Source organism: Protopterus annectens, unplaced genomic scaffold (genome assembly GCF_019279795.1).
Source record: "Protopterus annectens isolate FY-2018-M unplaced genomic scaffold, PAN1.0 ctg64626_obj.part0, whole genome shotgun sequence".
Taxonomy (NCBI): domain Eukaryota; kingdom Metazoa; phylum Chordata; order Ceratodontiformes; family Protopteridae; genus Protopterus; species Protopterus annectens.
In genome coordinates, this window is record NW_025052677.1 from 1 (window position 1) to 10,346 (window position 10,346).

The 10,346-nt window shown below is 40.2% G+C and overlaps 1 long non-coding RNA gene across 1 annotated transcript; it reads left to right on the forward strand.

Annotated features, from left to right (window-relative positions):
- The first annotated feature begins 5,586 nt into the window (after positions 1–5,586).
- LOC122792024 lies at positions 5,587–6,452 on the forward strand. The gene is made up of 3 exons (XR_006363264.1): positions 5,587–5,627; positions 5,718–5,820; positions 6,356–6,452. It is a non-coding gene; the product is annotated as an uncharacterized LOC122792024 (long non-coding RNA).
- Positions 6,453–10,346: the final 3,894 nt, after the last annotated feature.

Consider the following 10,346-nt stretch of genomic DNA (forward strand, 5'->3'; position numbering starts at 1 on the left):
GGTATCAGTGTTTCTCCTTTGCCCAGTGTTCCATGCAGTCTTCCTCACGTTGCATTCTGGCCTTGTCTCTTATGTGAATTTGTCCATAGTTTACAGTACTACCTTACCCACTTATTCCACATGCTCTGTGAGTAGCATGCAATTATCGTAAAACAGTTAGGACTCTGCTTTGCACCCTCCTCTTATTTCCACCTATCCTAAGTTTTCCCTAACATTTATGGCTAGTGAATGCTTGGTGTGTACAAGCCTATATTGTAACCATAAAATTCCTTGGGGATTAACAAATCAGCAATATTTTGGTAAATTTGAGGTAAGGTTGGCAAGACTTAAAATGGCTTTTATGCTGAGGGCCAAGTAACCACCTGTGAACCTATAAACTAAGATAATCAGGTGTAGTAAGTGTCGGCATCCCTCCTACACATACTTTCTGACAGGCATGCATTCTGCAGGTCTCTCTTTACTTGGATAACTCTTCTAGGATACTTGCACAGTGTTTCACCTACCATATGAACTTTTTTCAAAGCCTAAATCTTTTGAAAGTCTCCCCAAAAATGGCCATTTGTCCAAACTGAAGGCTTTTTAAAAATGCTTTTGAATAAATGTTGTTAAAATAGTCCATAAATCTTAACACTTCCTTTTCCATCAATGATTTCCCCCTTACAAAACTCCCTTTCCATTCTGAATGGACTGGGCAAGGTATTTTGATCCTGATTTCTAAAACTTTTTGTTAAAATTTTAACATCTACATTAATGATGAAAATGAGTCTAAAGACACCATGATCAGTTAGTCCCTTAGCAGAACCATAACTGGATCATCTAAGCTGGCACCTTCTTCAGCTCAGAGCTGAGGTCTTCCCAAAGTTGAAGACTGAAGAAATCCCTTCTGCGGTCTGATACTATAACAACTTCATTCTATAAATGTAGCAAGCAGCTTTTACGCACTCAGCTCACACAGTAAGCACTCCATAGAGCTACAAATGCACTATGAGCATTCTTTCATGAAACTGCTTCATCCTTGTGTCTTCATAAATCAGTGCTAGTACTACACTCTGGCAACACTGGCACATACCAATCATGCCCCCTTAAAAGCTTGCTTTCCTGGCAGCTGTCCCATTTACTCAGTCCTAATTATGAGTCTGTTCCTTAATCTCCTCTGCTAACAAAATAACCCTGGGCTCTTCCACTTAAGTATTCATTTTTTTTCTCTTCACCACACTTGATAAGAACCTAGTTAGGTGCTCATTTTATCACCTTACATGATAGTTTGTAAAATCCTGCTGGCAGCACATTCAGGCCAACTGTTTTCCCATCTGTAAGCTATTTATTATTTTATCCACATTGTCTGCTATTATTCTACTACATTAAGTCTCATTCTACTTTAGTCTCCTACCTGTTGATTAGTAACTAAACTATTTTGTGTACCCTGTTTGTATTCTGTACAGTTTCTCATACAGTGATATAAATAGCTCTTTCACTGCTCCCATGCCCTATACTACCAACCTGTTCCCTTCCAGTTTTATCATTCTCCCTTCATTTTTCTCCTTTAGATACCATGCTAAGGCTTTCCCTGTTTTACTCCTTGGCTTTGCAAGAAATCATTCCTCTTTACCATCTCTGCCTTATTTTTATTTCCCATAGCTTGACTATTGTCTGAAACTGCTTGGGCTCCTAGTCACACCTCAGGGTACTTTGGTCTCTATTTCACTGCTCACCAAGAACCGCTCTGGTGTGCTCTACTGTGTCTAGCATGTCCTCATAAATGTGAATAACCTAACGCCTCTTTTTTTTTTCTTTTCCTTTCCTTCAAAATGTCTATCCACCTTCCCTTTCCATTTATTTACATTAGTAACTCTATTTGGTTAAACTTTTGTTCTATCCATGTTTTTGTTTAATATTAGGTTAAAATTACTTGCTGTGACCCTCTCCCCCCTTTTTCCTTTTACCAACTTTTTAAAGAACTTGCTGAAGAACCCTTTCTCCTTCCTTTTTGGGGCAAATACATTCCTTGTTTTCCCCATTTTCCATCTTCACTTTTTCCTTCCCGTATGAACCATCTGCGATGACCAATGTCATGTGTGGGGTTTCCCTCTCAGCTCTGTCAACCAAATATGTGACAATGGTGAAAATAAGAGGTTTGAATCCCACTAGTGCCACCTAAAAGGTCACTAACTGATGGTATCACTGCAGCCAATGTAATAAAAATGTCCTGGATGGCACTGGAGAGATAGACTCTCAAGTCACACTACTGATATCCAACATGTTAAAGTAAAGAAAAGAAAGCACACATAAGCCTGACTCAATTATTTCACAAAATGCAACCTGCTCCTGAGATCATAAAGATAATATGCTCTACTTTCCTAGGTATGAGCTTTCAGCATCCACCCCAGATAAGACTGCATACACACCACATATAGAGTCAAGCCTTTTACCTATCACCCTCAGGCCTCTTTCTCCCCACTATCTCTCCCTCTGTGAACTGCATCATCTTCCATTACCCCTAACCTTTGGTAACTGCCTTTCATACAGCTTATTTTCTCACACTTACACACACACACACACACACACACACACACACACACACACACACACACACACACACACACACACACACACACACACACACTTCCCAGGGAAGGCTGACAGAGTTGTCTAATTCCCTTTAGGTTTTTTTCCTTGCACTGTAGTACTGTCATGACCCGGAAAATGGCCAGGAACCATCACTAATTTGCTGCTCTTGATTAAGCCATACACATTCATATTTCACTGGTAGTAGACCCAAATAATTAAACCTAATGAAGATGGAAGCCACAGCTTGCCTATCTACATAGGTAAATGATTATTCTTTCAGGTAACAAGCTATAAGTTTATAGGTTCATAGGTTTATAGGTTGGTACTAGGCTATCAGCCCTAGGGCCTATACAAGCCTAGCCATAACAATTCCCTGGCTATTTCTTCCCACACTATTTACTTCCCTGGACCCCTGTCTAGCAGGGTGACTGACATGATCCTTGGGGTGAATTTCCTTTCTCCCATCCAATCATCAAGGTTCCTTTTGAAGAGGGCCAAAGAGGCACTCTGCTTGACATGTATAGGCAGTCTATCCCAGAGTCTGGGGAGTCTCTGAGTCAGGAACCTATCCCTACAGCATGTTTTGTTTATTGTGATGACAAGGTTTAGATCCCTGGAGCATGTGGCTCTGAGGGATTGGGATTTCTTTAAGTGTAGCATGCCCAACAGCTCTGGGTTTGACATGGCCTTGTATGTTAAGCAGAGATCGCCTCTTGAGTATACAATATGTGACAGAGTATAGCTGGAGTTTTTTAAGATGGTCAACGTAGTGCATCTTGTTAACCTGTTCATTTCATTTGCTTACATTTAATAGGTATAGTCTAGATTTAGTCTGGGATTTAAGCTTCATGCTGCTCCATTTTCCAGCCTAGCCTGTTTTACCTACAGCTTTCCAAATGTCCCTTTAGATTTTATCACATCTTTTTTCCCCTCACCTGCCTCTTCTACTCTTATTGGCTTGCTGTTGCCTTTTACTTCAAACCTGCTCCTTCAAAATATTTCATTCTGTGCAGTGGTTGAATGTTACCACCTTACTTCCCTCTTCCCTCACTCTTCTTGTTTTGAAACTCTGCTGGTTCTGTTTCTGTGTGCATTCAGTTTTCCGTATTTATACCCTCCATTCCCAGATGTTTCTGGTTTAAAGTGTTCTCTGTACATTGACAATGTTTCTGATATATATCACAAGCATGCATATATACTTTGTTCTTCCACAATTAAGTGTATTATGTGAAAATAACTCCTTCCCGATGTGAGCAGATTCAAATGCCTTTCAGTTTTCAGAACTTTAACCCAATTTGTCAGCATTGTCTATGTCTCTGTAACAGTGTCTGTATCCACATTATCTGACAAGCTCTGTGTTGCTCTTATTCCAGTTTTCAGACAGTTATTGTAAGAATGGTCAAGCTAGGCAGTTTATAAAAAGATAAAACAATACTTGTGTTTTGATGTGAGCTCAGTGATTTTGCCCAGTCATTCATGGTCTTGGCTATATTGACTCTCCATTCCTTGTGAGGTTAGGCTTTTGGGACACTGTGTAGTTCACCTACAGTCCTTTTTCTTGTATGGACATTTACCCAGTTGTATATGTTCCTGACCCAGCCTTTTTGCCACTGCTTATTGTGATTAATAGCTGACTCCCTTTCTGTTCACCCTGACCGGCTGTGTCTCCTGCCTGTGCCCCTTGTTCTTTCACTGGTGGGACATCTTTTTCAGTCCATTTATTTCTTTTCTTCCCACTGGCTGCTACCTGGCTCCTTGCTAGTTCTTTTTTCTCCTGTCTACTGGAGGATTTTATCTAGCTGTTTTCACCTTCTCCACAGTCTGCCTATGATCTCCTTTCCTGTGTCTACCTTGCTTTTCCTGCATCATTAAGGCTTTTCATTCTTTGTCTAAGTCCTCTTACTGTACTTCTCCTGGTAGCATGACTCTGTTTACCATCCTCACTACTCAGTGCTTTCAAAGTCAGATAACTTGCATTTGAGGGTCATCTTTGCTACCTCCACTAGCTGGCTCAATGCTTTTTCTGTAATTCTATGCACTTATTTTGCTCTTCTTTTCCTACAATTCTTTTCCAACAGAATGTTTGGATAATTTACAAATGCCCAAAATCATTGGGAATCAGTTTATCTCTGCATCCACTGACATTTTTTTTTTTTTATGAAAGAGTGCATTGGAACAGTCAGGCACCATTTTAAGTAGGCTGTCATCCTTTGTTTTTAATTTCCCTTTATCAACATTTAGAACCCATATTTTGCTCTGTAAACATACACTTTACAGAACATGGCTGAGAGATCCCTCCTGCCCTGCTTTTTTCCACATGGTATCCCAATTGTCCCATGCAAGTATTGTGGCAGGTTTGGGGTGTCAGGTTGCAGTATTCTGGATAGTCCTCTAGCTGATTTTTGGGAATATTTTCTCTAATTCCAATCAGCCTTACATGTTCTCTTTATCTTCTCTTCTACTAGTCTTCCCGTTTTCCTTTAATCCTTCCATTTCAAATGTCAGGATACACATCCTCTGGTAAGCAGGTAGCTGCTCTTCCGTGACTCTTTGTTTTAGTAACATGACCTTCCAGTCTTGCTAGCATATTCTTCTGGGCTGATACACTTTGTTCAATTGCTCTAAAGTTTATCCGTCATTTAGCGCTCTTGCATTATGCTTAGAAGATAGCATACATACCTGAAAGGAAAATGCAATAGAAGATCCTGATATGAGAAAGTAGGCTTTAAATCTGTCAATATGTTGTTGAATTGAAGACTTAAAGTCAAATAGCAGTTAAAAGCACCATAAGCAAAGAATGTCAACCACTGTAGAGAAATGCAGAAATCCATTTCCTATGCAGTCCTCTTCTCTGAATATAGACACTGTATACAAATTATATGAAAAAAACTCATGCTTTTAAGATTTATGTACTACACATATAGTAAATGTACAGTCATTTATGAAGTTACTGTAAACGAGGTATCATTTACTGTTTCTGTATTCCAAAGAAATTATTTTGACACATAAACACACTTGTATTTTTTAACAGATCGTGAAAATCAGTCAATCCTAATCACGTAAGTTTTCCTGCTTCCAAGCTACATTCTTCATGTTTATACAACCTGTTATATAAATTGTAATTAATTGCTTGTATTTATTGCCTGTAGTGGAGAATCTGGTGCTGGGAAGACTGTCAACACGAAACGTGTCATCCAGTATTTTGCAACAATTGCAGCCCTGGGTGAGAAAAAGAAAGAGACTGAGAGTAAGGTAAGTGCATTAAGCCATGTGCTTGAAGTGCTGTACGGAGCTTTTGTTAGACTATTTTGTACTTATATCTGATTTGTTTGTTTGGAAAAAAAGCCTTTTTGTGCTTTATTGAAAAAATTAGTTGGTAAGGACTATTACCAGATTGTAACCTTGAACAGAAGCGTGTGTAATGGCATGTAAGGGTCTTACCAAATAATATAGTATGAATGAATGGAAAAGCATAAGTGAGCATTGCACCACTGAGATTATGAAGCTAAATGCACTACATGTGCAAAAATAAATTGCAGTAGTTAATCGTACTAGCATATATGCAAACAAGCTTCGATTAACCTTGTCTAGCAGTATAATACAGAGCATGTAAATATCACATCACTTGAAATAACATACCGGTGAGTATCATTATGAATAACTCAGAATAAGTTATAAGCAGTTCTGTGTATATGTGTCTATGCGTCCTTCATCTTCTATTGGTATAGTTGTAGAGACCAGCACTCAGAATGAAGCATACATTGATGTTAACTTTTATATTATACAGGGAACACTGGAAGATCAAATCATTCAGGCTAATCCATTGCTGGAAGCATTTGGCAATGCCAAGACCATTAGGAATGACAACTCATCCCGCTTTGTAAGTTCATGACTTAAGGAACAGAAACAATATATTATTTGCTAATGATTAACATTCATAGCTGATATTCTTTAAAATACTGAATAAGTAGAGCTAATGGTGAACTCAACAAAAATAATAATAATAATACTAATTTTATATTCCCATCCTGATAATTTTTCAAATGCCCTCAAAACTAAGAATTGCAAAGGATCAGCCAATAATTTTATTTCATGCCCTTGAATGGATGGATGGATGGATGGATGGATGGATGGATGGATGGATGGATGGATGGATGGATGGATGGATGGATGGATGGATGGACACTCTTTTAGATGTGATAGCGTAAACATGACAAATAGTGTTTTGTAGACATGCACGTATGTCAGAGGGATGTATCCGTCAAATTTTAACGAAGAGAGGAAGACCTTTAAATGGCATCTCAAGTGGACTTCTAGCAAACAATCTCTAAATACAAATACATTGCTAGCTATGTATGTGTGTGTGTGTGTGTGTGTGTGTGTGTGTGTGTGTGTGTGTGTGTGTGTGTGTGTGTGTGTGTGTGTGATTGTGTGTGTGTTGCTATACTTTCTTAGGATGTGGGGCAGTTATTTGTAGAAGATATCTTGCGTGGACATACTTTATGAAAATAGATCTTAAGAAAATCCTGTCAGGGATGTTAGTCTGAGTTCATAAAGGTTACCTCAAGATGGACAAGATAATCTTTTGGAAGTCAAAGCAACTCTACCCTGGTGCTTTTACAGGGTCTATATTATTTTGTCAAATGGCTATTCAGTGAACAGCCATTTGTCGAACACCTATTTAGCAAAGCCACTCTTAATCAAACGGTGAATTTTTAATTAGGGCAAACCAGCGGTTGGCCACCATTCAGAATTTGCTCTTTTCCCCACTGTAGTGAGATTGCGGAGGTGGTATATTTAGTTAGGGGAAGTGTGTGTGGGGACACAGCCCCCCACATAGGGAGTGTGGTGCATAGTCCCCCACCTTGGCAGGTTTTAATTTTTTTTTTTGAGTGTTTGGTTCATCAACCGCTTGTTTGCTCTACTTAAAATTTGCCGTTTGATGAAGAATAGCTTCACTGAATAGGTGTTCAACGAATGGCTATGTGCTGAACAGTCATTTGACAAAGTGATATAGACCCGCTTTTACAGGTATATATGCCCACTGCAGTGGGCTGTCTATACAGACGTGCTACATGCTAATGAGGCAGTCTGTGGATATGAATTTGCATAATAGCCATATGCTGTCCTACAGAACTGCCTACAGTAAGGCATTTATGCAGCCATTAATTTAGAGAATTGCTTGGTAGTGTAGATTAGCATGGCCTCTCACAGTCCCTCACAATATTGAACAAAGTCAAATGTCCACATTCATCCACTGTGGTAGAGGGAAGTGCTGGGAAGTTTACTTGTAAGTTAATATTGGGGGGTGTGGGAATGACTGTATGGGGGATGCTGTATGTGTGAGTATATGTGTGAAAGTGTGTGTCTGCCTGGGTGGTAGTGGTATGGGAGTTAGTGAGGGGCTAAGTTAGGTAAGGGTGTGTGTGTGTGTGTGTGTGTGTGTGTGTGTGTGTGTGTGTGTGTGTGTGTGTGTGTGTGTGTGTGTGTGTGTGAATGTGAATGTGTGCGGAGGTGGTTTGGGGTGGTTTTCATGCTTCCACAACCCCTTGACTAACAAGTAGAGCCTGCAGCATTGGGTGAGGGGAACCATTAGGCATTAGGGATAAGTCTTTAACTCTGTGCCTGAGTGGTGCCTAAACAGAATGGGGACTGGGAGATGGGGTGAATAATAGACCCCAGAGATACTGCTTTAAACTTGTGCATGATTGGCATTTAAACAGAACAGGGATTAGGGACAGGAGGAATCAGTAGCTACCAGAGATACCTCTTTAAACTGTACCTGAGCAGCACTTCTACAGAATGAGGATTGGCGCTGGGGAGAACCACTACCCAGCAGGGATGCCTCTTCAAACTCCTGTCTGAGCAGTACTTATACAGAACAGACACTGGAGAAAGGAGCGAACCACTTACCTTCAGGAATAAGTTTTAATCGGCATGACTTAATGGCACACAGGGTTGAGAGAGAAACACTAGACACCAGGGATTACTCTGCATAACATTCCTGAAAGGCACTTAAACACAACGTGAGTTGAGGGAACAGTACACCTAGGAATATGTTGTATGTTGTGCCTTAAAAACACAAATTAAAAAAGAAAACATGGTGTGGGGAACCACTAGAAACTAGTCATAAGTAATGTGCCTTAAAAGGCACTAAAAAGGATTCCAGTCCTGTAAACTTCCACATCTAGGCCTCTGCACTACCACTAGACTCCAGGAATAACATGTTAAAATAAATGAAAATATATCAAGTACAGAGGGTGGGAAGAGACTCGAAAACTGCACTCTTGAGACATAAAACTCCAGATTTAACCTGTTGTGCCAACCGATAAGTTAGCACAGCAATGTTTTTATTAATATATTGAGGATCTCAGGCATTTTGCAATGCCTGCTACAGTTCATGACTTGTGAGGGAGACAGACAGAGAACATGAAGTATACCTCTCGACCTTGTAGCACAAGACAAAAGACAAAAGTAATGATGAGGCAACTTCATGGATGGATTGTATGTAGAAATTCACTAGGGTAACAGCTTTCCCACTAGCATACATTTACTAAGGGAAGTGAAGTGTGAATCTCAAATGTCTGGCATTGAGGAATAACTGTAATTATCTGTGAATTTCCCAAGTAGGGAAATAGGAGACATCATGGATGGTTTGACAACAGGGGCAGGAACAGGATGTGTGTGTGTGTGTGTGTGTGTGTGTGTGTGTGTGTGTGTGTGTGTGTGTGTGTGTGTGTGTGTGTGTGTGTGTGTGTGTGTGTGTGTGTATGTGTGAAAGTTGCCCCAAAATGTGGCTGTAACTGTTAACTGCTTCAAAATGTGCTGACCTGCTCTAGCAGTGATTCGGAGACATTTAAATTAGCTGATAATGAGGTCATTCCTCATTGGGCTGTTAGGTCTCTGAATCAGAAATCTCTGCATTGCAGAAACAAAGTCTTTTTATCCCAGTTCTTAAAGTGAGTACAAAGGCTCTTTATGAATCCTTGAGGTTGGGTTCAGTGAAAGACTGATGGGAAAAATGCCTCTGCAGAAGCCTTAAGCATCTCTAAAAATATGCCCGCTTCATGGTTACCACACCTGAATTTAAACAGAATATTTGGTTAAAGAATGTAGGAGCAGAGAGTAATTTCCCTATTGAATTTAATTTTTTATATGTTATTATACTGTGAAAATGAAATTCCCAGCTGATTTATACTAAGGGAAGTAAGGCAAAAGATGTTATGCTCATTGAAATCACCTTTATGTACTCGCCAATTGGTAACTGTAACTGCAACAATTGTAACTGTGGGAGGTGTCTGAGCAGCTCTAGCTGGGGGACGAATACCCAGCTGGTTCTGTAGAACTTCACGCCTAATATAATCAGGAAGTGCTGCAAGGAATGATAGATCTACACCTTCTGGAAAGTTTATACCAGCAAGGGGGTCTTCTCTCTCACCACTTGTTGATAGGAGGGGCTCTTCTAGAATGCCCCTGGAATCTACTCCAGCAGAAACAGAAGGAACATCTTGCCCAACGTCATTTCCAGGAGGTGGAGCTACAGACGATCTTTGCTCTTCCAATCGTGTTGCATCACTCTTCCCCTCAGTAGTTATCTGTGCCTCACTGCTCTGCTCCTCAGATTCTGAGACAACACTAATACCACCACTCTGCACAATGCCTTCGGCATGACCATTCTCTGCTGTTACTTCCTCTTGTGTGGCAGATGCTGGACAGCTGGTGTCCATAGGAGACCCCTCCAACTGACTGCTCACTGCAGTTGCAGCTTCTGATCCATC